We start from the raw sequence: 26,521 nt of genomic DNA, 5'->3' as shown, positions 1-26,521 counted from the left end.
TGCTTTTGAAATAAGGCAGAATTGTGAGGGTGATGTGAACTTCTACTGTCTTCATTTTTGAATTATGTCATAAAATATCCTTAAAGATATTCCTCAGGGCCAGCCACTTTTACAGCGACAGTATCTAATCACCCATTTCTTCCCATATAAAACACTACCACCTTCTAAATTTAGCCATCTAATTAGCTCTTTCTCCATACACTCAGTATGATTAAACCTGTACTAAAACTTTCTGCACAGCACAAGAGCAGACACACCTGAGCATTTACTAAATTTAGCAGAGGACAATATTTAATGGGTTATTTTTAATGGATGCTGGAATCGCTGCATAAATGAATTCTGATTTGAAATTCCTCAGCCTCCTTATTTTTTCTTCAGCTCCTTTAAATTGTGCATCAAGCAGATTAGAAAGAATAATGGAGAGCCCTACCTGCTACCATCCATCAAGGATCTTTCAAAACTAAATTAACAACGAGCACTTTATGCAAAAAGAGGTGTAAGAAACTGGGTTTCTTTATACTTCAGCTTCATCGTTTTATAAGATGTGTCAGACTAGACACATATGACCTCATCTTGCAGTTTCCACGCAGTTTAAACAGGGTGAGCATAAGGGTTGGATAACAATTTCTACTGATTTTCATAACTTGCATTCGATCTGCATTTTAGGAAGATTTGCACATGTGTATTTGGGGTAATTAAAAGGCCTCTCCCCTATACGTGGTGAAGCAATGACCTGATCATGTTTTCACAGAATGTGTCAAAGTTACTGTGGATAGGAAACAGCAGTAGACCACAAACTATTAAATTTTTGAGCCTGCGCCGGTGCTCTGCTGACTGCTCCATGCACAAGCGAGAAGACATACCCTCTGCCCTGGGAGCCTCGCCAGCCTTCCAGAAGAGCGGAGCAAAACCTCCCTCTGCACTGCATCAGCTCCACTGGCTGGCAGGGAAAAATTGCATTCTCTTCTGCAGAGCTCATGAGATGCTGAAATTTCCCCTAAAGCTACAAGCTCGGGAAGTGAGACTTGGGGGGTTACCTGAGTCACACGGAAGCACAGCGTAAGAGGGCTGTGGCAGATGTCCCCCACTAGGAGAGCCCCTGTCAGAGCAACCAGCGCTTCGTCCGATGCAACAGCCGAGCTGTCTCAGCCTCTGCGAACAGGAGCGTCTCAGGGATGTTTCTGAAGCTTAACAGAGAATTAAATTGCTCAGTGCAACTCGTGACCAAAGAGGCAAAGCAGGAAGGACGGAAGAAGAGAATATTAGCTCCAAAGAAAAGGGGGTAAAAGTCTGTCATGGGCTCTTTTCCCAATCCTTTCACTGTCATTCACTAGGCAGGCAGATAGGGAACCATGCCAACGTTGCTGGGGGCTCTCGACTGCCTTCAGAAAACCTCACGGAAGTCTTTGCGTGCCCCTAATTGGAACACTTTCTGTTGTCTGCCCAGGAATTGATCTGAATCGTGTTGTGAAGGTTCTTGGCCCATGTTACTGTACAGCCACCTCTTTCATTAGAGTCCACTGGCAGAAAGATAACCAATTCCATCTTCATAATTACAAAGACATCCACAGCAGGAGACAATAAGGTTTTTTCTTATGGAGGATTTGAATTACTTCAATTACCGTGTCTGAAGCCTCCCATTCAGGAAAGTGTGAGGTTTGGGAATACTTCAGAGCAATCAATTGTGCCTGATTGCTTATAGTCAATAAAACTAGATGGGAGAATTTTTTTTCCCTTTAGGCAATACAAGCTCAAAGACTTGGAAAATTTCTGTGCCCCCCTTCAGGGCGGTCACCTGAACACAACAAAGGCACAAGCTGGGGAAGGAGAATCTAATATTCTGGGTGTATTTTAAGCTGCTTCTTTCTGAAAGAACTGTTTCACCTCCTATTTCATCCACAAAGTGCTTTGCTAAGGGCGTCAGTGCCGTGACGCTCTGCAGATGAAGAAACTGAGGCACACAATGGTAAATAAGCTTTTCCTAAGCCAGACAGTTCAGAGGCATACAAGGCAGATCTCTTGGCACGCACCCAAAGGTTTTGCTATTTCCATTTCACAGACAGAGAGACCCGCAAAGAGAAGTGCTTTTCCTTCAGTCGCCCAAGGAGTCTGCCACAGGGCTAGAAGGAGAACTCCCTCCTCTCGGTAAAGAGCTCACCCCACTCTTGTGTTGCTCTCGAGACAGGGAAGCTAGTGTCAGGAGAGCTGCATTACTACTCCACTTTCAGCAGCCTCGATTTTTGGTTGAGAGCCAGTATCAAATTTCAACCAACAGTTTTATTTTTCTTCAACACGGGAACAATGCTCATTTCTATTAAATGTAAAAATCATCAGGAAAAACTATTAATCTTTTGATGTAAGATAAACCTGAGATTTGCACATAATCTCATGTAATCCTCCATTTGCCTTGCAAACCTTTCAGGCAAATTGTCACAGATGTGAGGAGCCTTGGCATGCAGAGGAGGTGTTGAGCAAGTCCTCACTGCTGCCTGTAGTTCTCTGAATTGCAGAGCAAGGAAGAATGGCCTGATGGCTGAAAGATCAGGGAAGGCAGTCAGATAAGCCATGGTTTTATGCTCTCCTGCATGTCCTTATCAGCGTATTTTGCAAAATTTGTGTTACCAAAAAGACAGAAAAGGACCTCTGCATAGATGGCAATAAGAATTCTAGAAGCCTTTCTCCTTTTCACTGCTGATTCACTGCATGACTTTGGACAAATCACAGTGCCCTCTGGCTGCCTCCCGTGTGCACAGATGCTGTGGAGCACCATTGATCTTTGCAGTGTGCACTGGGGATCTTACATGATCTAGGAAAAGGATGTATTTCTGTTCACATCGTAAAGGCAAAAGGAAAGGAGATTCAATATGTTAGTAACCTGTGCAAGTCTGGCTTTCAATAGAATTCAGAAGTAGAGCAGGAAAATGTCATGACCCCATCCCTGATCAAAGGGCAAATCCATTCCCAGAGTAGATTCACTCTGCAAGCAAAATCCAACCAAGCTGAAGTTTGACCTCGAGTAATAATGAAGTTCTCATGACTCTAATTAAAATGCACTTTTTCTTCCTCTTCTCTCCACTAGTCAATAACGTAAACAATAGGCCAGTGGAATACAAAGAACTTGCTTTGTGCATTGTGGATTCTCTGAGCTGCTTTACAGCATTAGATAGTGAACACAAAAGCAGAGCTGATGATGTGATTATTCCTGTATAAATATGTTTTCCTCTGGTGTCACTCTTAGCATGAAGGAAAAGAAACATGTTCCCTCCTAAACTTTCAATATGGCCAGAGGATTTTAAATGGATCTTCATTAAAAGGTTTGGGTTTTTTCCTTCACTTCCACCTCAGATCAAACCCCCAACAACTGGTGGGATCACCTGTTTAACTAAAATCAAATAATATTTTCAGCACATTTCTGTTAGTCCTAAAATCTCTTCTCAGGAAAATAGGAGAGCTGTTCTTTCCGAGTGAAACATGTATTTAGGAAAGCTACAATTGCTCTGCTCATGAGAACAATGTGCCAGTTCAGCACCCCATTCTGGATCAACAAAGCACTTAAGCACGTATTTCATTTAAGCAGCAGCTCAAATCCTATTGCCTTAAGCAAAGCACATATCTAAGCAAGTTACCATGCAGACTCGTGTAAGCATCAGCTTTGCTGTACTCTGCCCTACAGCTTAGCCCCGGCCTGGTAAAGCTGCCTAAGACAGCACGGCTTCTTTCAGCAGCTAGACAGAGAAAGTTACAGAAAGTGTATCCTGCACTCCCCAAGGAAATTAAAGCAGCCATGTTAGAGCCAGTTTCTACACTGGAGAATGAAAGTCGCTCGCATTGTCAGTGAAGTCTACAATATTGTGAAACAGGGCTGGGCTTTTGCAGTTCATGCCCAAGTTGAAGCTCTATCTTATCTCAGCACAACCATGCAGCCTGCTCCTTGGTTTGCTTTGCAAAGACATTCTCAAAAGGAGGATATAAAAAGGCTTTTCTTCTAAAGTTTCACCTGAAACTTTAAACCTACTAATTAAAAGTCCCTCTATGCTTCTGCATGTATTTTTAAATGTAGTCATTAAAAATAAAATAAACCCTTAGCATGATCCACCTTACATAACTTCCTCCACAATTTAAAAATAACCTGTACAACTTTCTAGTACTCAGTGTGCATCACAGCAATTATAGAAGAGGCAGGTACTCTGATTGCAGCACGCACACAGAACTCACACCTCATCTCAAATCTATTCTAGATGATCCTTTAGAAGAGCTTTAATCTTCAGGTAGAGAGAGAAGCCCTACTGCGAAAAGATTAGGACAGCCTCCCCCTGACAAAGCCCAACCTCACTGCTCCCACTCAGCCTTGGGAGGGGAAGCATCACCCAACCTCTACAGGCACAGCCTGGACCCCTCCCTCTCCCCAGCTAGTCCTAATAACTGAGCAAGTCTGCTGGGCCTCAGGTGTGCTGGATTAGCTCAGAGGTGGCTCTACGTGTACTTTCTGCACCGTGAGGATCTCTTCTTTCTACACGTGGTGTTTCTACACTTACTGCAAGCACACACAACCTTTTAAAGACCTTTTTATGCCTGGAACTAAGAAAGTGTGATACTCTGCATTGCAGATCAGTTCCTGGTTAACTACATTATCAGAGAATCCTAGATCTATGTTATCCTGGTCTAACAAATACTAAAGGCAGGGGAAAGAGAAAAGCTCATTAAAAGTCTCACGAGCATAAATACAAAACAGAGCTATCTTTGTATTTGTGCTGCACTCAAATGATACATGAACAGTGCTTCATAGAGTCTTCAGTGTATTGGTCTATACAACCCTGGAGCTGAATCCTGCACTGTTTAGCCAGGGAGGACCATGTATGAATGCTCCTCTGTTCCAGGACTGACTCTTCTGTCAGTAGATATGAAAATGCAGTGTTTGAAAATGCCTAACGAAGTAGAGAAAAAAAAATCCAAGCAGAGTTTTAATAGTCTCTTGGGACTGAGCTGGGATCAGCCCTTACTCTGTCTTTGGCACAACAACATTTTTCTCTATTTACTAGCTTTCGAAATTAAAACCTAAATCCCTGTTAAGTTCATGGATGCTCTTGCATGGCTTAAATGTTATGGCTGATGTATTTAAGTGGTGGAGGTTTGAAGAAAGGGGGCAGGGTGGCAGGAATGTATTTAAGAAACACCCAAAGCCGGTATAATCAAATCCGTTTTGTAGCTGGACAAAAAATCTTAGCTGCAGCATAGCCATGCTGTGACACATTAATACACAGCAGCAATGGGTAAGTCTGCACATGTGGTACTTAAAACTAGAGAAAAATGAATAAGTTTCAGATATTGCACTGCAACTTGGCTATGACTCAACATTTACACCCATTTATACTTTTTTCAAGCTTTCCAGATTCTCTTCTCTTTCAACATACATCCGTAAGAGAGTGGCTGTCTCTTGCAGACAAACTAGGAGGAAGAATAAACATAAAACACTGAGGTCTTGCTTTGCCCCTTAGTTGCAACACGCAACAGGTAGCATTAGTTTGGAGTCTTTCTCCTACCCATGTTCCTTCAGGTTAAGCTGTTCCCAGAAAGGTCTCAGGTGAAGTTCCTGAGAAGTTTTCGGAAGCAGCCAAAGAACTGGAAATCAGTAAAAGTTGCAGAGTAGAAAGAAACGACGATGTGAGAATGATAAATGCACTGGAAAATAGGAGGGCAAGGATATATATCATGTAGATGCATGATGAATTCATTATGCCAGCTATCCCTATTCAGCTGTTAAAGCAGTATTAAAATATGAGGCCCATGTGAGAAATTCTAGACAAATCTCCCAGGTCTTTATCCCTGTCTGGAGCAAATTACTATAGCTCCACTCATCTAAGTTGACATTAAATTAGGATCTAGCTCATGTTAGCTGCAGTGAGAATTATCACTGAGTATACCGCAGACAAAACATCATCATGTAGGCAAGCACGTGTTTGTTTTCCATTTCCCAGGGTATATTGTCCCTGTTCTGTGCACTACTTCAAGCTTTCTTCTCTCAAACACACATGAACCTGTTTGTGTGTGTGCAAGAAAAATCCTTCAGATGAACTTATCTCATAGGTTGATCTTGAACCAAATCCTGAGGCTTGAACGCCGCAGTCAGGAACCAGCAGTGCAGACAGGCTAGAAGCTGGAGAGGGAGCTAGGTAAGAGAAGGGCAGAGCACCTTGCAAACTTCCTGGAGGAGGAAACTGCAAACCTTGGCACCTGGATCTTGCACATGCTGACCCTGTAACCCTGCTGTGGTTATTGGAGCTGGCTCTGGCCTTTGGACCTGGCTTCACATTTGTTTTTGAGCAATGAGCCAGGTAGGACAAAACCCAAGGAAGTCTGTATGTCCTCGGCATGGGGAGAGCATTCTGCTGCCAGGCTGCTGTGACACTGTTTGCAGTCCACATGCCCGTTTGCTGTGTCATTGCATAGCTATTTATAGACTCACAGTTGTATCCAGGAAACCAGAACATGTTGACTATTTTTCTTCTATGAATAAAACATGGATATTTTCCTGGCTTGAGAAGCTAAGAGCTGCTTTAAATTTAACGTTTTTCTCTCTGATTGGACTGAGCAGCTGAGCTAGTCACTTGTATTTAGACACAGAAAAGGGATTTCACATTGGGTCTAGGAGAATACGTTACAGCCACTAGGTCAATATGTCCTTTGCTGGGATGGAATAGCTATATTCTATCGATATTATGGAAAAAAGATAAAACTTCCCTTTCCCCAGCTTTTTTCTGAAGTCAAAAGATATTCCTTCTTGGGAATTCGGCATAAGACATCTCACACGTGTGTGTACCCATTTCAACCATCCAAATTCTTTGTATTATACAGACCCATACAGGAATTTCTTATCTGTAACTACAAATGGAATTTAAACAAAGGGAGTGTCCAAGTTTTTTCCTAATACTACACTACATCATGATGATTGCGTAAGAGGAAGTTTCCGATGTCCAAGCGGAAGCTGCCTTTGAAGGGGAGGACCTGCTCAGCCTGTCCTGAATTCTCTACTTTGACAAAGTCAAGCATTCAAAACTGCCACAAAGCTTCACTAGCCATGCAAGTGTGTTGACTATCGAGTAAATCTTCCGCTGAAATCAGTGGAAATCTAACGAGGACCAGATCAATCTCATAACAAACATGGCTGGCCCATGAGCCTCCCTGCCCAAAGGGCCATGCCTGATGACTTCCAAGATGGACGTAAGGTATCTATAACTCGGGGTACTGCAACAACCCTAGTAAAGAAACATTTCTGTTCACATGCTGTCCTCCAAAAGCAGCTGAGGGAAAAGTTTTGAATACATCCAGCTGTGTGAATACATCCCTGTGCAAAGCACCCGCGCCTGGCGCAGTCACCCCTGAAGTGCCACCTGGCTCCCTTCAGAGGACCTGCCTGTGGCTCGCTCCAGGCTGCCAGCTGCAGAAAGCTGACTTTCACCACAGATGCTGTTGCTGACTTCTGAGTGGAAGTGAGTTGGTTAAAACATAGAATGACAAAGTTGTTACTATATAAGGTCCCTCACAAAGGCTGAGACTCTTCTTAAAAACGTATTCAGGAAAAGGGCAGGATTATCCTCTACTGATGTGCTTTTATACTACTCTGGCTTTGTAGGGGTGAAAGGGGGAGTCTTAAACTGAACGTAATGTGATTTATTCCTACCTACAACCTCTTTAAACATCAGCTTAGTGACGGGAAGGAAGGTAGGGTGCCTGGATATTTAGCTTTCAGCAACCTAGCTTAGGTATTGAAAGCAGTGAAGGCGCTAAAGCGCAAAGCTCAGCATGCAGCTTTTCAGTGGGTTAAATGAATCTAAACGGAGCTCTGTGCTGTTCCAGCCAGGCTGTTTCTGGTACCTCCCAGTTTGCCGGCTCCAAATCTGCTTAGAGATCTCTACATTACACGGAAGTCTGCACTGTCAGTGTATCCTTAATGTCAGCAAACGAGGTCTAGAATGCACCCAACTATACAAGGAATGGCCCAAATATTTCACTCTCTTCTGAGTAAGCAGCCAAGTATTCAATCTGTTTCCTACTGCAAGGTTCATATCTTGCCCCTCTTTGTTATCCTCACACATTTGTTAGAGGACATTAGACCTGATGCATACTGCATTAATCCAGCTTCATACCATCCTCATACCACATAAAAACACCTGGTTATTGCAGATCTTCTACATCAGATCAACAGAGAGATTGACAGAAAAAATAGGAGATCCACTGTCTCTCAAGCACAACATGTGTCCTGTATTAATCAACGAGAACGCGTATCCCATTACCTGCAAATTACCATGAATACCCCCATCCCTCTCCCCCTGTTGAGGAACTAATACCAAGTTTCCTACATTGGCATAAGATGTGAAATGACAAAAAGGTCAGTTTGATGGATACATTGCTCCATATAGTTTTGAAGTAGGTCAAGTAATATAGGACTTGGCATCATTCTCAAAGTAATCATAACTGGAATTAAATTTAGATCTTAATAATGAAGGTGCTTGAAAAAGTCAAAACTCAAGGCCTGTTTCTGTGGGCCCTCTATAAAAGCAGTCCCTCTGTCTTGCAAGAGCAACCCCATGGCTCTGTATTCATCTCAAAGGATCAATATATACAGATATTGCATATTCACTCAAAAGAAACTCTTACATTTTTTGCTGCTGTTTTTGTCAACTTCCCTGACCCAGTCATCATATGGTTAAGCATTTCACTTTCGTGGCAATGTTCATCCTAGAATTTCAGCTTTATTTAAGAGCTTCTATAATGAACATAACTTTATAACCATCTCTGCAAGACAAATACATACCGTTAACTTCTCCTTTTACAATGGAGAATAGCGCAACACGGAAAGATGAAAGAAAGTGAGCCGCCCAGGTTGGTACCACAATTATGGGACCAACTCAGGAAAAGAGCCTAGATTTTCCTGATACCTCATCTACATCAGTCACTGAAGCATTCTTTTAAGACTTGAAAAGGCTTGGGTTCGATGTATAATTTTTATGGCTCACTAAACTGCTTGGTTTGAGTTGGATTCAAAAGAAAAATACCAAAACAGTGCGAGAAGCATGTTTCCTCAGTGTTTTCAAACTATCCTACATTTGAAACCTTATAAGAAGAAAGCCTGACCTAATGAGATTATCCAGTCTACAATTTTCATCACTAACCAGAGTAAGGGGGAACAAAAAGGAAAGCACATTACTGTCTGACAAACAAAATAAAACTCATTTTCTGATTTATTCTGTAAACCAAAATGCTAGAAGAACCTCTAAGGCTATATTAAAGCTGAGAAAAATGTAACACCAAATCAATGCTAAAGGCCATCTCAGTGTCCTTTTATCTAAGCAGAATTGTAAACACACTGCTAAATTCCCAAATCACAAAATCCATTTACACTTTGCATACTTGAAAAGAAGTCTAATGCATTTTGAAAGCCACAGACTTAACTGCATGCTTCTCCCATTTAATACAACAGAACTTAATAAGATTTGCAGGAGGCATAAAAGGCAAATTGAACCCTATAGTTGAACAAGCAATTTCAGGTTCCCAGAGGAGAAGCAAACCTAGTGACAGGGAAAAGCTAACACCAGATGGGATCAAGGCAGGGTAACAAATGACCAGAAAATACAGGAAAGAGTCATGAAATGTATACTCAGCGCTCAACTTCTTGCAATACTTCTCTGAACTCTTAGCAGATAATTCATAACAATGATTTGGATGGGACAAAGAATCACTTTCCAAACCCAGTTCCCAGAAGGATTGTACTTTCTGTGGATAACTGCTTTATAGAGCTATCCAGAGGTTTTGTTAACTTGGAGCAATCGCTTATCCACAAGTGATCTAAATGATGGCGCAAACTCAAATGACTCAGCACAACAGATGTTCTTCACACCTGTCTGACTTTCTGCACAACGTGTGCTTTGATCCAGAAGCTTTTATGATAGCACTTGAGCCAAAGATCGCTGAAGAAAACAGAAAGACTCCTGTTGACTTCAGTAAGCTCTGGATCAGGTTGTCAGAAGGAGGAAGTGAACATCAGCTTTGGAAGCGGTAATGTAAAATATGCATGCACAGAAACAAAAATATGGTCATTGGCTCCTGCACAATCACTGTGGTAACTTATGTTAATTCTTCTCCCCATTTCCAACCCCGCTCCAAAAATACCTTGAAGCAGTGGTCTGGGAACAAAGTATCACTCTAGGAATTATTGCCCGGCTGCTGAGTCCTGCTCTCTTCAGATAGCAGGTGTTGCCAAGACAACACGCAGGAGCGGGTACACGTGCTGCAGCAAGCGCGGGTATCCTGAGGAAAGGGGCAAAGCATCGAGCAGGTGGGGAATGGATTTCCACGGAAAATTGAATACTTGCTGTGCAGGGGCCTCATGAAATTACCAGGGAAAACGATTGTCCTTTTTCCCTTACTGCCTGTGTTAGAGCACACCAAATTCCCTAGATCTAAAACTAGGTTCTAAACTCTGCAAATAAATCTAGAAAAAACTGGGATCCCGGCTGCAAGCTACCTTGCAAAGGAAATGAACCTCGTGGAGTTTCTGTGCCTTCCCTTTTCAGCCTCTGAATCATTTCCTTTTTTCTCCCTGTCCTCTCCCATCTCTCTCCCCGTGTATCCTAGGGTGGCAGCAGGTGTTTCCACGGCAACATAATATAAAGCAATCGTTTTCTCTTACATGGTAGAAATGCTCAATGGCTGAAAAGAACTGGCTTGGGAAAACCTGGAAATTCAGCTAAGAACAGGAAAGATAATAATGGAAAGTAACAGTGGAAAGCTGCTTGGGGACTTCAGCGGTACTGAAGGTCTCATTACAGGCTGAATATAATTTGGTGTCTCTTTTTTCACTCTGATGAGAAGACGGACAGATTTTGTTTTCTGGTAAGATATGAAGCATCTCTAGCTGTACAGTCCGTTCATTCAAACCTATTATTAGCAGTAATTTTCCTAATTCTATTTTATGCAAAAGAAATGATTCCGAGGGACCTAGAGAGCAAGGACTGAGTAGAGCCCCACACTTCCCCCTAAGGAATGGATTCACTTGAAAGCATATGCTGTTACAGTAAATCAGTGTAATTTGTGCTCTGATGTCCTGTCTGGCTTTACAACAAGTGACAAATCAATCATTATACAAACATCCTTTGATAATCAGTGTGCTTACATTAATTATGATAAATGCTTTTAGCAGCTGCAGTATGTGGATGCTACGCGTAATTTCATAGGAATCATATTATCCTACTTTTCTATTCATGTCCTGGAGTGCAAAGTCTCTCAAAAATTGTATTAGTTTAAAAGCTGAATCCAGAGTTTACAATCTATTCTTCCAAGTGTTTAATTGCAGAAAATGCAGAGTCCATTTGTACTATTGTTATTAAATATTAAATAATACTCTTAGAAAAAGAACCATTACCACTTTACAAATTACAAATATACAGAAGGACTGTATCAATTTCCTGACTCAGGGGATTAATTGTAGCAGTTGCTGCACAGCAACACTGTACAACAGATTAGGACCTCACCTAACGAGTAACACTATGTCCAATTGAAATTGCAAGGAAATTTAGCTCAGCTGAGTGCAATTACCAAAGTTTAAATCTGATTGGATTGCAATATTTCTTTACTCTTAAAAAGTGCATCAATAATGAATGGTAGAGAGTAATAGATAACGAACATTTATTTCTCATTGGTCTTAAAATAAGAAAAAAATGGGAGTCTGAAAATTTTCAAATTAAAGTGACAAATTAAAAAACCTGACCAGTGAATACATCTTCACATAATTAGCCTTTGGAATTCATTGCCACGAGATATCATGGAGAATAAGAGCTTAGCTTACTTCTCAGAAAGAGTGGACATTTTTATCAAAAACAGGAATTGATGGTCAAAATAATAAAATATGAATTTAAGAAAGGTTGTAATTCTTGTAATTCAAAAGAAAAATGTCCTTGGTGGTAAGTTTCCCCCTCGCTGCCTGCTCAAGGTCTCTTTTTTCAGAAGCAATTCACATTTGTCACTGTGAATGACAAGATGCTGAACTGGATGGATTTCTGCAGGGACTGCTCACAACAGTTCCCTGTTTTTTATATTCCCTCACATTCTAATGATCACAAGGGGTCAGACCCTGAGTTTTATGTCTTATCATCATGGAGCTTTAGGAGAGTCTTTTCGGGGGATTTTGGTAAAGCAGGACAGCTATATTAATTGTATAGGAAACGGAAAGCACGTGCTTCAGCATTTGGCGCAGCATCTGCGTTATTTCTGCAGTAAAGCCTATTACTGTGACAAGGATTTTAAGTTCATTTCTATGCGAGAAAGAACTTGGGTGTTCAGATGGTTAAAAAAAAGTGGGCATGGCATAAATATTTGGATAGACTATAAACTAACACACACAAAAAAGGGAACCCTGCAGGGATACAACCTTCTGAAGGTAGCAGAATGGCTCCTTAGGGCTTGATCTGCAATTTCTCATCTGGTATGGGCAGTGCAGTCTAGATGATGGAGCAATTTGACAACAGCCTTGATATTTTTGTGCTATGGGAAATCAAAATGAACGAATGAGCGGGAAGCCTCCAGTTGAATTACAACCTGGCCTTCCTGAAATAGAGAGGAGTTGTTATCTAGACCACACAACTAGCCAACTCGGAGCACAAGGCCTCAACAAGGAAACTCCTGTTCTACCACCCAGCTGGCAGTTAGCATGATAATAGCCCTGCAGCATCTTGAAGTCTAGGAAGAAAGCAGAGAAAGGATTAGCAAAAGAGCAATATTTAAAACAAAAATATGTGAAAATTCTGCTTAAAGGACTACTTAGAGAAGATTTTTCTCCCTGGAATTAGACTTCATGAGACACAGAACTTTCATAAAAATAATGAGGCCTGTAATAAATTCTGAGCCTAAACAACCTTTTCTCAAAGCTTTATGTTTGGAGACATCCAGTTTATAGGTTAAGGGATCTATCTTATTCGAAGCATATAGAGAAAGACTTTGCAGAAGGATTTAGAAAAACACAAGTATTTGTGCTTTTAGAGAAACAAAACAAAACACCACACCACTTCAGAATAAAAGGAAACTGAATGGATACAAGTCTAAGCAGAATCCTGAAGCACTTCCTTGAGATCCCTACTGCCACTTTTTCTGCCTTGTTCCTTAGGATTTCAACGTAGCCTTTTCTTATCTTGCGTACATGACTTCTGAGGAACGTGTCCTCAGGTCCTCACTGATTCAGTGGTCGACATGGTTTGTCCCTACCTTCCCCTTTGCGTCTTTCAGAGATGTAAATCAGCACAGTTCTAACAGTTGCATCACTTTATACCAAAGAGGGGTTTAACCCCGTAATTTCATCAATTTTCCTTAAACCTCTTGGCACTAGAAGATCCGAAAATAAACCCTCTTTCATATTTGGTTTAGTTTTGGAGTCTGATTTAGAAATGGTTTGGGAAGAACTTTTTTTTTCTTCCTTTTCATCCTTTGTATCAGTCATTTCATCTGATATATGATAAGCTCAGATGAGTTTAAACTGATTCATCTCATTTTTAATGTTTAAATGTACTTTGCTGAAGCTCCATCATAATGTCACACACTTTTAAAATGAATAATTCATCCTGCCCACCTCTTCTGAAATGCCAAAAGGATACTACGCCTTATCAGATCAGAGGCAGACACCTTTACCAAGAAGTACACAAGGAAACAATATTATTTAAGAAACGAGATCAACCCAAATTGCACCACTGCAAATCTCAATGCCAAGACCTTATGTCAGAGAGCAGGGATGAAAGCCTTGAAAGGCGTGCAAAGGCTCTTTTCCACAGAAGGTTCAGCACAAGGGATCCAGTTGTTCTCTGCATTAGGCCCCGACGGCTCCGTGTTTTATTAGGGGATTCAAGAAGTATCTGAGACTCAGTGGCAGGTGCAGATAAGATTCTTCTAGCAAATGCCTGTCAAGGAACTGTGTAAGAAATGACATTGATTTTATCCCCATGCTGCTGCTATTTCAGGGAGAGCCTTTTGTCAGTTCTATATTTAGCTGTTATATTATGTACCTTGCTAATAGTCAGGTAGAGTTTTGTCAATTTTGAACCCAGCAGGGATCAGGTTAAGACTCTGGAATGAATGCCACTTTGTGTGAAACTGATGTTTGCCAACAGGAATAAAACACAGGTATAATGAAAGAAACCAGAGAATTTTGAATAACAGGCAGAGGAATTTCCCACAGCTGTATAGCATGATGGCTTTCCGCAGTCATTGTGTAACGGTACATTTACACTCTGGGGTCAGCATGGTGAAATCTTTCAACCAGCACTACCCTTCTGAGCGCAGGATGTAGATAGTTCGTGTGACATTCACGCCTCACAAAAACACACTGCAGCACTCCTCAGTAATACCCTTACGTGTGAAGAGCAGCAAATGCCCAGCCACTGGCAGGGGAGGGGTGGGGGGTTATGGACTAGGATGAAGGAAGATGAAGATAGCAGCCATTCCCAGGAGAACAATCAGCCTCCCAGAAACCCCAGGCTAGGCCTTCGACTGGGAAAAGAAGACTTGCTAGAAGAGATGGGTGTTTATAAGCCCATGCTCACTTGGAATACTATTTTTTGTCCTAATCCAGAGCACAAAGCAGCAATCTCAGCCATTCATCATCGACTAGTTTCACTTCAGAAGTTGCCCCATGCTTTGGAATATCCATTCATCTACCCAGCAGAGATCAAGAAGCAATTTTCTGAAGATGCGAAGTAGGTCATTTTGCCATATCATAGCACTGATGGAAGGGAATCTGCAACTTGAAGTATAGGCTTTGTCACAGCTTAGATATGTTCTGCCTGCGTGTCACATAACTGGCCAATATATACTGTTTCAGGGTGCATAGATCATGAAAACTCTTGGCTGAAGACTAGATTACAGGGAAACATGAAAGAGGCTAAATGATGTGTGAGCAAGAACAACAAAGGAAGCAAAGCCAGCAAATGCCAGGCATGATAACTAACTGCATGTTCACCACCTGGAGACTTTGAACCGAGTCATCTTTGAAACTGAAGGAAACTGCAGGGGAGCTCAAGGACCGGCCTTTTGGAAGGAGCACAGCTGGCAGGCAGGTAGCTAAGCAAACAGACCCGTTTGCCAGAACTGCTTGGTCCCCAGCAGCCTCCAGCATGGCACGCACAGACAGGTTTCCAGCGCACTCAGCATCCCCTGGCACTGCCAGGACTGAGCCACTGACCCCAGAAGCAGCGAGCTCCTCTCAAAATGTGGCCTCGTGGGCAGAAGAGCGCTCGTCCTCTGGTAATACTGAACTAACACAGCTGATGATTCACCAACCTCTTAACTTGTTTTTAAACTACGCAAAGACAATGGCTGACTTTAACCATCTTTCTCTCCTCCTTATTCCCCACTCTCAAGGATTACCTGGTTCATAGCACAGCATGTCCTACAAATTATGTATCAAAAGGCACATTATCAGGCCACAGAGCACTCCATAATGCCAGTTGATGCATCATTACCCAGCCCGAGATATGAGGGCCTAAATCTTCATTTGTACTTCATGAATGTTTTATGCATACTTCAAAGGAAATTTTTTCTGCATCGCGGACATGACATGAGACAAACTCTCCACTGGAGATGCTAAGGGCATCTGGTCACTTCTGTTAAACACTTGGAGCATTACTGCGAGTGCTGAATGCTGTCACTCAGGGCACACCATTGCAGACGCTGTCAGGGAGTAAGACAAGGACAGGAACGCAGGTTAGCACCGCACGTATCATGCATTCTGTTTTTTCTAGAGGCAGGCTTTCAGAAAGCCAAGAGAAGCTCTCCATACACCTTATGAGTCTCAAATAAATAAAAATTAAAGCACATTAAAAAACCTGCAAAACTCCATAGTCATTTTTCATCAAGTGCCCCATGCTGCTCATCAAACATTGAAGAGCAGTCTGTGAATATCTGAAGAAATGACCTCATTGTCATTCTTCAAATCTTTCCTTCAAGCCTGAGAGTGTAGTCATGCTTGCAAAAGAACATGAGATGACTCTGGAGTGCTATAGTCAGGTTTTCACATTCATAGGGTTGAAAAGCAAAAACAAAACAAAACAAAAAACTTGTATGAAGAAAGAGAACAATGAGCCTAAAACAAGGGTTTTAGCACTGCTTGCAAGTCTTCTAGAGTCTTAGCTACAAACCCAAGCACCTAAACCACATAAAGTGTCATGTTGCTATGGACATTTCCCAGACAGTCCTACTTATCAGTGCTTTGGGGCAAAAACTAAGTGAGACGTGCTCAGACCCCAGTTGAGAACTATGTCTATAACACCTTATAAATGACTGAATCTTAACTGGTGTCTAATCTCAGAGGGCTAACGACAAGCTTTCCAAATGCTGATCAGAAACTAATCTGTGTGGCACCCCCTCCACTGTGGGGTAGGAAGAAACAAAACCGTAAAACAAAAGGCATGGCCTGCAATCTAGGCAGAGAGAACTGAGGAGGGTAAACAGAGGCATGTGACAAACAACTGTGGTAACACACAGCTCTGAGCAGGACCTCCAGCGACAACTCCCAAGGGGTTGTGCTGTTTCTAACACAGATCTATGGCCAAAACAATACCTGTCCACGTTTTCAGCTCCTAGTAAGTCTGGATCACATTTATCCCTTTCAGACACTGGACGGTTCCTTGGGGAGCCAGTCCCTGTCAGAGCCCTGTGGCCTGATCAGAGGTGCATAAAGAGAGAGAGGATTGCCTTGTGGCTAGACACTGGTGGAGTGGGGCAAAGTCCATTCTGTGTTGGAGAGTCAAGTGTGCTGGCAGCATGGGCTGGATACAGACGGGTCAAGTTATCAGGGAGGAAAAGTAGCTCCAAGAGCTGAAGAGCTCATAGCTCACCCTCCGGTTAGGCTTCAGATCACAAAGACTAGAGGGACTGTGGCAGTTACTGAGGATTTGCAAGACACCTATGTTTTGTGAATGCACCTGACAGCTGCTGTAAACATAGGTGCATCTCCTGCTGGGTGACTTTTCTAAATCCAGTACTAGCACTGATTTAAAGGAAGAAAAGTTTGGAAAACATCTTCAGAGCATGCCATCATCAGCAAAGTGTATCTCTGCATCCTCCAGAGGGAAGGGGCATGACATTGCATCTCAACATCAGGGTCTTTAGTAAATGATGGGAAGTGGAAATAACTGCCTCAAACAAGATATTCAATGCTATATGTCATGCTGTTCCAGGTAGTATACCTGGTGCTAACCCTTCTCTAAATGAAAAATGAGCCTGCCTCTTTCATCCCTCACAGGGCTGAAAGGAGCTGGGGCCTTTCATTTCAGAAGTGTAGCCTGTGGCCTCATCAAGACCAGGGTGGCTCCTGTTTATATGACTGATGGATTCTGGGGGTGGAGGGGAGAATAATTTTTCCCTTTCCCATATAACCCATCACTCAGCTGTGTCTTTTATTGCTGAATATAAAAGAAAGTTGCTCATTTCAGAAATCTTGCCAGACTCTGGGCACCTAAACGCCTAATGGAAGAAGCAAGGCAGAATGCTCCAGTAAATAAACACTGGATGGGACACAGGAGATCAGGGGTTCATTAATAGCTTTTAAGAAAGGAAGGGAACATTATGGTCCTCTCTAGCGTTGGCTGCTCAATGCTGTTTTGCAAAGGCAAAAAACCCTTCTACTTGTGGACATATCATAACTAGAAAGGACTCATGACCTATTCAGTTAGCTCTGAAAAAAAGCAGTGTTTTCTATCAAGATCTGTACCCTCTTTTTACTATTATTATTTATGTGACTCAGTTTACTCTTTTTTCTTCTTTTCCCCTGATACCAAGCTGCTAGGGAAGCTCCCAATAGTTGCTAGAAGATATTCTCTGCTCCAAAATCCTCACAATTCAAGAGGAGATAACTGAAAAGTGGAAGGGAACTACTGTGCACATGAAAAATAGGGGCATACATACTAATTTCTGAACTATACTGAATTCTATTCCCAATCCAGCAAAGCAAATCAGCATTGATTTAAGCAGCGCTTACAGTAAAGCAAATGCTTAAGTGGTTTGTTGGATCATGACTGGGACACTGAGTCTTGATGGATTCAGCCCAGCGTTTCTCTGTAGTAGTAAAGTCATTTTGGTTACATTTTGCTATATTTCTATCACTTCAAGGAGAATATCGAGCTTTGTCTCCTACTAGCCTTCTGCAAAAAGAAGTCTAACCACACTCTATAATGAGTTCTCACTGCAGAAAAGCTTTCCCACCGTCCACATTTTGGGCACCTTTCACCTCATATCCCCACAGAAAATGACCTTTCCAACATCTCACGGCTATGATCTGTTAACACCGCGTTTTACATTGCATTCACATCCCTAGTGACATGACTTAAATGTGAACCAAGACAAGGGTAAAAGATGTGAAAAAAAAAAATCCAGATTTAGCTTTTTTTTTTTAATATATATATAAATGATGATTCCATTTAAGAAAGAGAAAGTACTGTTCAAGAGAGGATAAAAGATACTTTCTATGGGAACACATATATTTAGAAAGGGACACACTGCTTTCATGACTCACAGAAGGATTTATTCCCTCTATTGTCTTTTATCATGACAGCTTAACACTCATCTGTTGCAAATGGCTTGAAACTACATTCCGGCAGCACAAACATGCGGGAAAAGGATCCACTGATTAAAACACTAACTTAGGGTTTTGGCTGTGTGGATTCAAGGTGTTCTTCTGCTCCAAAGCCTATGTGACCACAGTATCTTTGTGCCTCAGTTCGTCATTAAAGATTGTGCAACAGTTGTTGCAGTTATATGGGTGAAGTTAGTTAATAAAAGAGACAGGACAAACATCCTGTTCTGTTCTTGATTCATATCATTGACTAACATGTAGCTTAATTAACCAACCTTTTCTCCCCATAGGACATCCTGACTGTCATCACTTACCATATGTAAAACACTATACAAAGTGCCACTATGTACAGTTCTTTATATGAAAAAGCCATACCACAATGTCACCATAATAACTGAACCTACTAGCAGCAGTCTAGATAGAAATGCCAATGATGTAATGGACCACAGAGACTTAAATACCCTCTCAGCTTTGCAGCTGATGACTTTCGCACTAATACACATTAATGGGACTGTATGTGGAACAGAGCTAATTCTTGCTGAATCATTTATAGGCCTTTTCCTGCTTGTAAATTACCCTCAGACTGGCTGCTGTTCTTACCACGAGCATTAGCACGTAACAGTCTCATCTCAAATATCAAACAGGCAAATTCTAGCCTATGAATTGCTCTTCCCTTGTAATATTCCTCTCATTTCTGAAGTCTGTGGTTCAAGCTAAAGGCCCGGTACTCTCAGGCACAGGGGAACTGTTCTGCCTTCGGAGACTCCTAGCATTTAGTCACTTCCGCACTAACTCTTCAGACAGGGACACATACACAAGTATTTGCAAGACTTCCACTTTTCTCAGACGCTCTCATCTCAGTAGCCTGGATGCGGGTGAAAGCATCTCAAAAGCACCTCAAAAGATGTCACACCCAAGGAGAACATCTCAGCTACCACAGTAGTGTCAAATGCTTTGTCTACTTTTCTCTTTTCCTCCTGCTTGACACATGCAGTCATGTATCTGGGAAAAAGAGGCTCTTCTTTTCCTTCCCTGCTCCTCCTTTGCAAGGCAGCTCTAAGGAACGCATCATGTTTATCTGTGCACCAGAGTCTGTCCTGCTATTCATGCCAGGGATAACGATTCGATGTGATAAATGCCTCATAGCAACAATAGTAAGAGAAGGAAGGAGAACGTTGTGTTTGACAACTAGATGAGTAATCACCCTGAATTCCCTGCTTCTCCCTAATTCTCAACTGAGTCACTAGGTCCTTGTTGATACCCAGGGCTGGGTGACTCCTGCCTTGGAGGCTGCCACAAGATTTTTGCCATACAGTAACAAGATTTGATTAGCTGACTTTTTCTTGCTTGTTTTAATTAGCAATTTATTAGTTATGTGTTAAAATGCACATCTCAACTATGCAACAGTGTTGCTGGAATTCAGAAAGTGTCTGGATGTGGATTCTGTTGCCTTGTGAGCCATGTGGGTATTGGCTTTGAACATAATGTCCCACGGTGGGAGTGCATGCCTCCAGGAGCGCTCTCCCATGTCTCATCCTGTCTTATCTCATCTCATCTGCCACCTTTGGCAGCACTGCAGAGGGTTAGACCTCTGACTGCCTATTAGAGCTGCCTGTCACTTGGGTGGATGCAATAGGCCTTGGCGTTCACAAGTACTGGGAGGTTTGTTGTAGGACATCCAGTGATCTCCAGTGAGATCTTCCCTGAGGATTAATCCGGTGTTTTTCCCCTGTCTGGGTAACAGATTCAAATGAGCTTGAAACCTCTGCATTAACCACACTGTAGTGTTTGCTTCTCATTCTTTCTGCATTCACATCAATCAGTCAGATAAAAATTTATGGGAAATGGATAAAGAACGTCATAAATAGCACCAGAGTAGGTTCGGTTTAAAACTCACTACAATGTCCATAGTGACCTGAGAGAGGTTTTCACTCATGTCTAGTGCATCTCTAGCTTTTACTGCAGAGGGATTCTGGCAAAAAGAACTGCTAATTTTGTACTTTACCAGCACACAGCTCCTTCTAAGTGTATGCAGCTAGTTATTACACAAATCCTGTACATTACTCCAATTGTTGTCAGCAAGTCACTGGGAAAGTATTTGCAGCATGTGACTAACACCACCATCAGAAAGTATTAGTCAACTTACGAAATATTCTAGACAAGCGTGGGACCTCTGTGGGACCTTAGCAGTGACCTTTGTGTGACGGTTGACAGATCATCTGCGCGAAACGTGCCTGACCTGTTAATTCCTATTATTCATTTGACCACTGGACATTCCTCATGGTGGTGGGTATAAAGCACGTGTCTTTTGCCTTTAGGGAGAAGGTTGCCTTTTCTCAGCCTTGTAAGTTTTCACATGATCATAGGATTTCTCCAATGATTTGCCCAGGGCTTTTCCAGTTCCTCAAAGTTCTGACCAAAGTCAATTGCATTTACAGACTTGTATCAAAGTTCCATTTGCCAGTGTTACAACTTCAGGTTTTACTACTTCTGCACACAGAAATGCATTAATGTTTTATAATTTTTTTCTCTTGACTACTCTTATATATTCTCTGATATAGTATATATTACTCATACACTCTTACCCATTCTGATAATCTTTCTCCATTACAACCTTAGATGTCAAATAATTGCATAGAATTAAACACAAAATTCTGGTTTATTGGCTAGGCTAATTTGTTTAAATTCATTTTCCTTTTTCTGAGAGAATTGTGAACATCAGCACTTTACAGAATCATTCTGATGGCCTCTCTCCATGCCTCTTTTCCTCCTTCACAGGAACACTAAATTGTTGTTTTACTTGCACCTCCTCTTGCAAAACATCTTTAAATTAGGTTATCTTGTTTCAAACAAAGTTTAGGTATGCAGATTCCCAGATGTCGGGATAGATTTTTGTATTCTAGTTGTTCCACCAGTTCATGGGTGGTAATGGTGTAAAATGCAGTAACTTCACTCTCCAAGATGCTACCTTTAATCAACATGTTATTCTGATTCACTCTTATGCACTTGCTCCCTGTGTGGGCTCAGATTAATTTTTATACTCCTATGACTGACACATTTTTAAAATACATTTCAGTTGCATGCTTACAATAGATCCCAAGTGCAATTTTGCAAGTGCACGCGATTACAGCCCTAAACTCTCTTTCTTTGCAACCTGAAGGTATGATAAGGTGGGGGTGGAAGTGTTCATAGCCATGCTCCTGATGGCCTTTACTGACGGTCAGTGCAGGTGTGGAGACTCATTCCATAACCTCTGCACTGACACTCCCGGGCTGCTTCTGGTAGCAGTGGAGCTGCCTCCTCCCCAGAGCCCAGCACACTGCCTGCATGCATGTCCTGCCTGCTCTGTGCTGACAACAGCTCTGAAATCAATCTCAAGTCCCTCTTCCTCCAGCTGCACAGGCACACAGAGATGCTTTCCAAGAGCCCAGGATTGATAATGTTGTTCTGACTTTACTAAACAACCCAGAGCAGACCAGTAACACTGCTTTCTGTGGCTCAATAATACAGTTTCTCAAGCTATCATGTTCCACTGCATGCAAAATGATTAGTACATCAACCTATTAATACTCTGTGTCCTCTCCCCAGCATGGGGTTTATGCTCTCAGTAACTGTCAACGGGAGAGATGAAAACAGAGGAGCATGCTTATTCTAAGTGTGGCATGGAACCTGAGACTATGCAGATGTCCACCTAAAAAGAACCAGCAGCAGCAGCCCCCCCTCCCTTGGCCTCACGCCAAATTCATGAAGATTTTGTCAGCTCTGCTGTGACAAAACATAGGTGATCACTACAAGAGTATTACGAAGAGTTCCTAATGGAAGGGGGTTTTGATTAGCAGATTCTGCACCAAATCTGGAGTGAATTCACCCATAAATGACTCTTGGAGCTTTTTCATATCATTCTTCCCTTGCTCACATTAATCCAGTATGCTCTAGTCTGCACATATAGAAAGACAGGCATTTCCCTATCTCCAGGAGCAACTTCCTGGTCCTTTTCAGCCACAAACATTTTTTTTCACATCCCTAAACCTCTGCAGCTCCTGTGTTTTTCTGGAGAGCATTGATCTGATTGTTTCCGAGACACTGTGGAGTCACAGTCTTTGTGACACCTGGTAAATGAGTTCTACCAGAGATGGAGGAGGAAGGACATTTACCATGACACTCTTGATGGCTGCGGAGCCTATGCCACACATAGCATCTTGAACCCCTTCATATTGAATTTCCTAATAATCAGTGAAGAAGGCTGCTGCATTTCCCCAACTCTGCTGATATTCTCTCTCCATTAAATGAATCATGCACATCCAGCCCAGCTCATCCACTTTGCAGGGTAAATCACTGACATCCTCTTCCTGAGGCACAAGATGCCTGTTCATGTACATAAGCAGTGAGAGAAACCTCCCTCTAAGAAGAGATAAGTAGTTTTATATTTGGTCTCCCTGGTACATGGGAGATTATAATGTCACTGGCCATGTTGGTAAACACTGACAAATGTGACAAAACATGGAGTTAATCCTTGCTGACTGCTGAAACTGAATGTTCTGTCCGATTTGGTAACGAGTACAGACAGAAACATGCTCTGTGGCCTCAGCGTAGTCATATTAAATATTTAAAGTTACTTACTGAATACATGAAAGGTCTAAACTTCCAGCTGATCCTTGTAACATGCAGATACTGGGAAAGAATACGGAAAACCAGGCACATCAGCAGCTCAGACTGGATATGAATAGCTGGAAGTTATTCTTTATCTGAAAAGATAAATGGGCAGTATTAAAGCATCAGATAAGAAAAGATATTCCCTTTATTAAAAAAACAGTAGATCCTTTACATTTAGCATAAAATCTGCTGTAATTACCTAGCAGTTGGAAAGCAATTTGCAACAGGCTTTATTGTTCAGCATCTGTACCAAATTTTCAGGGAAACATCCACCAGGGAATAAAGTAAAATGAGATGTGCCACAGTAACTACAACATTTAAATGTTTGCACAATGGAAATTTCAGCTTAAATGAACTATAATGCAATTCTACTTTTGTGTTGCTGTTTTTATTTATTGCTTAAGAAGCTATGGGTTTGACTCTAGCTTCTCCTTCTCCTGTATACACACACATACACCAGGGATGCTATGAACTACATGTGAACTGGTAAGGTTATATTACAAATAAAAGTCATTGTCAAAAGAAAAATCAAGTGTGTTGCAGTCATAGACCAGAGAAATTACATCAAATACCACTAGAACTTCATATTTTATCAATGCACATATTTCTTTGGTTTTAATCTCCACAATAAAGAGACAAAGTAGAAAAGCTAATTTGTAATTTAACCAATGATTCGTAAATTCATCACAGCATCCCAGACTATTTCTGCCAGTGAAGAAAATTAGGGGTTCATACAGGATTTTGAGGATGCTTAAATGAAGAAGCAGTTAAATTTTACTTTTGGTTACCCTGGTATAAATCTAGCCTAACTTCATCACAATCAAGATAGTTGGTAGAGATGTGATGGAAATACAGGACGACTTTAAGTTTATGCCAGCTAAAAAATAAAAATAAAAAATAAAAATAAGTCTTATTGTGCATCTCCCTGAGGCAGGGATCATACATGGGAAGTCACTCAGGAGTTCTCTTTTGTTTCAGGTGTTTCAACACCTGTGCCTCACAGGAAGAGAAGAGGAACTTGTCTCCCCAAAATGTTAAGTTTTCAGAGGACCTCATATGTTATACAATGAAGGTCACAAAGTTATGGGATGTCTGTTTATTTTTTCTTTCTTTTCCCACTGATTAAATAACATTCCTTCCGATTTAACTTCAGACCATCAAATAACATAGCGATGCCTCTTTGCAAGGAAACGTATCTTACATTCAGTTTCAGCTCGAAGCTAAACAATATAAACAAATTTGTCCCTTTTGGTAATGAGGTTTTGATTGCAAGAGTGGTTGAAATTAAGGAATATTAACACATTCCTTATGTTTTTCTCCCATCCAGAATTATGTTTCAGAATTCTAGCCCATGTTTTGTTACCCTACATCATCCTGTCCAATCAGGCTGTGTGCCCTCAAGCCTCCAAGCAGGTTATTAGTCTTACAAAATGCATAGGATTAAAAGTGCACGTCTTTAAGCTCTACGGGCTGACTTTTACTCAGAGTGATTGCATGGATACAAATGAGAACAGAGTTTGATTCTAGATGTTTACAGTACCATGCAATTTGATTTAATACACTGACTTCTGATATAAGGTGAGTTCCATGAGGAGGAAATTAATGTCTACGTTCCCTTTCTGATCAGGAGCAAAGCACACTTGAATAGGGAAATCAAAGTCTTACTAGGTAAAAATAATTCCCTCATTCAACAGAAAAAGGAAAAATTCAGCCAACGCTCACAGAAATGTGATGATCTGTGAGTGAAAGGAGGCAATGTAGACTTGATGAGAGGAAGGATATGACTGCATGCTCTATGGGCTGGCAGGAAAGCCAGAAATAATAGAGAGCAAGGAGAATCAGACAGACATTCACAGAAATCCTAGACTTTATTCAATGAATAATTTAAAGTCTATTTCTGATCTGCACAGGAGGTCACTTGATCTCCAGAAGGGAGCAATGGGAGCCCCATCACCTCTCCCATTCAAAATTCAAATGGACAAAGTGATAGAAAATACACAGCACAGACCAATCATACATCGGCTGCAGGGGAAAGGACTATTTGACCTTATTAGACTTCCAGTCTTTCTAGTATTTTTGACTTGTTTGTAGCCCTGGGAATCTAAACTAGCAGCACCGGGTAAATGCTGACACTACACATCAGTATATGCAGATCAAAGCCATGGTTGCCCGCTTTTTCATATCTAATGGTTTGGTTGTACTTCTCCCAGGCTTCGTAGCAAAAGGCATACCTTTTAGTCCTTCAAAGGTCAGATTCTTGTCACACCGTGCATCAGACAGACAGATTGCAAGGAATATGCTTTCTTACACCCCCTTCAAAGGACGAAGGAGAGTTAATATCCACTGTTCTGACGAGGCTGACAGCTTCTCTCTTCCCTTTCCTGCCTACCCATCCCATTCACAAAGGACTGAGAAGAGACAGGTTGTTATGCTCATCTTCTCTCTGATCTCTCCTGAATGGTATGGCACGCAGAGCGGAGCTAACTACACAGTGGAGAACAGCACGGACATGTTTCTCCTGACCACAGGGAGCTCAGAGAAGAAATACTAAGCATTGTTTCTACCCATTCCTCTGAACCACATCTTCCTTTCAGAAAACGACTGTTCTTCCTCCCAGTATTACATCGGACCTCTAATAACACCAATCATTCTGTCTAAGAAGAATGCTGCTGCTGTTTCACAGGAAAGCAGAGAGAAACGGAGGACGTGGTTTGTCTGGTTATTTTTTACATCCCCAGAATGCACAGAACTCATGTGCATAGCCTAGACTGCAATAAAAAGGGAATTACCACTTTGCTGGAAATTGAATGGGTCATCTTCTGCATCAGAAAGCCCTTCGGGACATGAACTGTCATTTACCAGGCCTTCTACAAACAAGTACCATCAAACTGGATGAAGCCTTTCAGATCTACCAGATGATAGCATTACAGAATCACAGAATGGTTGAGATTGGAAGGGACCTCTGGAGATCATCTACTCCAACCCCCCTGCTCAAGCAGGGTCACCTAGAGCATATTTCCCAGGATCGCGTCTATGCAGGTTTTGAATATCTCCAGGGAAGGAGACTCCACAACCTAAATTACAACAACCTAATCTTGAAACTCATTTTAGTATGACAATATCAAGTACTGAAGAGGAAGATCAGCTGCTATCCAACAAAGCCCCTGAGCCACTAAGGAGGCTCAAGAACTTACCCCCAACTACTGCCCTGAAGCATGTGAACACAGCAACAGACAAACCTTTTCTTTCTTACAGCCT

The 26,521-nt window shown here is 41.7% G+C and overlaps 1 protein-coding gene across 6 annotated transcripts in view; it reads left to right on the top strand.

Moving 5' to 3' along the window:
- KCND3 (potassium voltage-gated channel subfamily D member 3) overlaps nt 1-26,521 on the top strand; it is a 140,502-nt gene that overhangs the window by 31,096 nt on the left and 82,885 nt on the right. The gene's annotated exons all lie outside the window — the stretch shown is intronic.

Source organism: Struthio camelus, chromosome 24, assembly GCF_040807025.1.
Source record: "Struthio camelus isolate bStrCam1 chromosome 24, bStrCam1.hap1, whole genome shotgun sequence".
Classification (NCBI taxonomy): Eukaryota; Metazoa; Chordata; class Aves; order Struthioniformes; family Struthionidae; genus Struthio; species Struthio camelus.
The sequence above is the reverse complement of the archived record's forward strand: the minus strand, read 5'-3'. Positions and strand labels throughout refer to the sequence as shown.